Source organism: Fistularia commersonii, chromosome 1 (assembly GCF_037954325.1).
Source record: "Fistularia commersonii isolate RoL2024-O1a breed Wild chromosome 1, RoL_Fcom_v1.0, whole genome shotgun sequence".
Lineage (NCBI taxonomy): Eukaryota > Metazoa > Chordata > Actinopteri > Syngnathiformes > Fistulariidae > Fistularia > Fistularia commersonii.
The window spans coordinates 25785037-25788496 of NC_141284.1; positions in this window are offsets into that span (position 1 = coordinate 25785037).

Genomic DNA, 3460 nt, shown 5'->3' on the forward strand with positions numbered 1-3460 from the left:
AAAAAATGACGGTAACTTCTACAACTACCGGTACACAACATATATACTTTTTTTCAGAACAGATGTCAAACTTACGGGCAGCAGCAGCAGCTCTATTTCCTTCTTCGACAGCCAGACGGGTCGCTTTTGACCCGAAAAGCTGCATCCAATGCATTTCTGCGTGTCTTTTTCATGATGGGGGTGTGTGCGCAAAAAGCGCAAAATGCCCGATCTGAAGAATGATCGTAAATGCAAGTTTCATTTGTCCACTGTGACAGTGTTGGCGGAAGGAAGCTACCTGTAATTACCCCATAAAAAGCCATAAATTAACCGCAGCATTGTAAAAGCGGATGAAAAGTAGCGGCTTATATGCCGAAATGTACGGTATTCTTAGATGACACAAGCACACGCTTACTTACATCTTACGCACATGACTGAATAATTAATTTTCAGACTCGGGAGGAAAGAAAAAATATCTGTTTTGTGAACACTGTAGTGCAAAGGTGACCTTTGCCCTTTTCCCCTTCGTATCCAACCTGCATGCTGAGATCATCTAATCAAGTCTGAACTTCTGCATAATACTTACCACGCTATAGAGGTTATGCAATTTTCCATCAGTCTGTAACTTCATGCTTGCATTCACCTGTCTTTCCGTGTGTGTGTGTGTGTGTGTATGTGTGCGTGTCATGGGATGGGGAGAGGCGCCGCAGGAGTCTAAATGTGACGGTGCCACAAAACTACATGACCTCTGAGCATGATAGAAAACAATTTGATCTAGTCGCAGGTCCTTTGGGGGCGACTGCTTATTTTTGGAACATGCCCTGGCTCGGACCTTCACTGAATACTAAAATGGCTGCCGCTGGTGGGACGTTTTTGGTAAAAAAAAAAAGAATATGTTAGACACGGAACGTGATCTTAATCTTCTCGAGCAATGAATAGAATGCAGAAATGCACAATTTCCCATTGATGGAAGCGTTTCTCCGCAGAAAGCAGTGACAAAAGAATTTGCGCTGACATATCTTTAAGCCGAAATCCTTGGGAAACATGGGAAAAGAAGTCAGGCCTGTCCGGGAAAGTGATCATTCCCTCGTTCCCTTCCAGTGTACCCTGCTTAAGTCATTGCGGTGATGTTTTCCCTTCCTTTCTCTTTTTTTTTTTTTTTTTTTAAACATCTGTTAGACGGGTTGAGATCCTGAATCGTTTACAGATACTTTGCATAAGTTCTATTTCGGGAATAACTGTAGATGGTGGATATATTATTTTACGACGTGAGACAAAGCCTCGCTTCCCTCGATGAAAAGGAAACGATGCAAATGAAAGGAACGCGCGGGGGAAAAAAGCAGCCACGAAAGACATTAAGTTGAAGGAAAAAACAGGATATCCCCTATTTCGCTGTTTTTGATTTGCTGACTGTCAAATTGGAAGTCTGCAAAATCCAACCGACCCATCCAGTTAGTATAGAAAGATGATTTCGATCCCGACCTCTGGGGTCATCCATCTGCTCGAGCAATTTATTGAGCAGCTGAAAATGATGATTAGAAGAAGAAGGCCATGTAACCACGGTGTTATTAGCAGGTCATCCAACTTCCCCAGTTATGATTTCCACTGGTTTTGCCGAACAATGAGTCATTCACAACTAGTTAAGCGGTTGTTTCATAGGAGGACAGGTGAATCCCTTAGACTGTCACGATGACTCCTCAACGCCTAAACTAGTGACGTGCGGTGAGGTTCATGGCAGGTGAGGCGCTGACGTCATCAGTCAGATTTACAAACATATGAACCCTACAGAGTAGCTTATTCACCATTTTATTAGCAGCAGTTGACGTGTTTTGTTTAAAATATCATATCAGCATTCTTTACATATACAAACCGTAGCACTGAACAAGCACATGTGAAAAAAATGTTATTATCTCTTACCTTTGCTTATAAATGAAGTCCATGCGCCTCTCCTTCTGAAGCATCGATAACTTGCTTGTAGAAGTCTTCCTTATCTTTCTTCAGTTTTAAAAGTCACTCTGCCTCAGTGGAGATCGGTCCTGTCCCGGCTGTATGTTTTGAGTCTTTTCGGTGCAGAGAATGAGCGATGCTGGACGGTGACCACCGGCCGGAGCAATTTTGTCGCCTCAGGAACAGTTTGAACGAGATCCCTCTGGGCCAAAAACTGGAGAAGCTGCCCAGGAGATAATTCATCCCTCACCGTTCGTGAGCTGTGTGAGATCGGCAAAAAATAGCTGGATGCCTGCACTTGACTTGCTGACTGTTTACTGTAGCTTGCTATTGCTAATTCTATTATTCTGTAGCTGAGTAGTAAGAAGGATCCCTGGGATCAGCGGCGCCCCCTACCATGAGGCACCGTCACTGCGTGCCTCACCTAATGTCTCTTCGCAGTCGTTTTATGATCACAAGAAACACGAGACATGTTACAGGTGTTGACAAAAAACATTAGACACATCAGCTAAACTATGGAAATTTAGTTCATATATTAAAAGTGTTTTTTTTAATCGTGACATCTACAGAGACAGCAATACGGTTTTAGTGCATAGCATACTAGCACAGTTAGCAGAATCATTGCGCAATCCATAGTGGGCTCAGCTGGTTGCCGCGTCACCGCACGTCTCTTCTTCGTATTTGAACGGTAAATGTGAATTTTATTGAGCGTTTTAGCGAACTAAAAATGGTGAAGCTATGTGGAAAATAACTTTATCGTACAAATCACTGAATAATTATAACAATTTGATTTATTTTTTCACTTTGCATTTTTTTCTTTCCATGATGACAGGTGAGGCCCGGCCTCCCCTGCCTCTACTGACTGCACGTCACTGGCCTCAACATTATATTTCCTTTAAAATATGAACCCAATTGTTATTTCTTTTTTGCCAAAGGGACTTCTCGGTTGTATCGCTGTGTCGTTGCAACTCCGCGCCCATTTTTGTAATTATTTATAGGCCAGTAATGTCGGCCCTCCGTACACATGACGTTCTTAAAATCTAATTTTGTCAACAACACATGTTGCCATTGTACCCCGCTGTCAGGCCGAGGTGCGTGTCAATCTGTCGTCACCGATTCGAAAACAATAACAGTATTCATAAGCGGGCGGCCTCATGGCTCCATACACCGACATCTGTTTTGTATCCAGGCAACCGCGGTCCCGCCAAGGCGCGGCCCGGAAAGGATGTTTCCCAATCTCAGTACAAGCTTGTTGTAGGAGTGAGCGCAGGGTGCAACCGGTCCCCCTGCATTTGTGTCGGTAGAAGAGTGACAGGGGTTTTTAGCCGCTTAAATCAGTATCACTTACCGCCTGGAACAGAGGGGCTACTTCTCCACCCTGTGGGAAGTTGGAGTAACTACAAGCGTTGCTGGACTCGGAGACCTTCCATCTGTTTAATACTTATAGCCACATTTTTTGGATGATCATCCAGCTTTTTAAATGCCCATTCACAATTCCTTCCAGCCAGGCGTGTGCAAAGAAAGACAACTACGC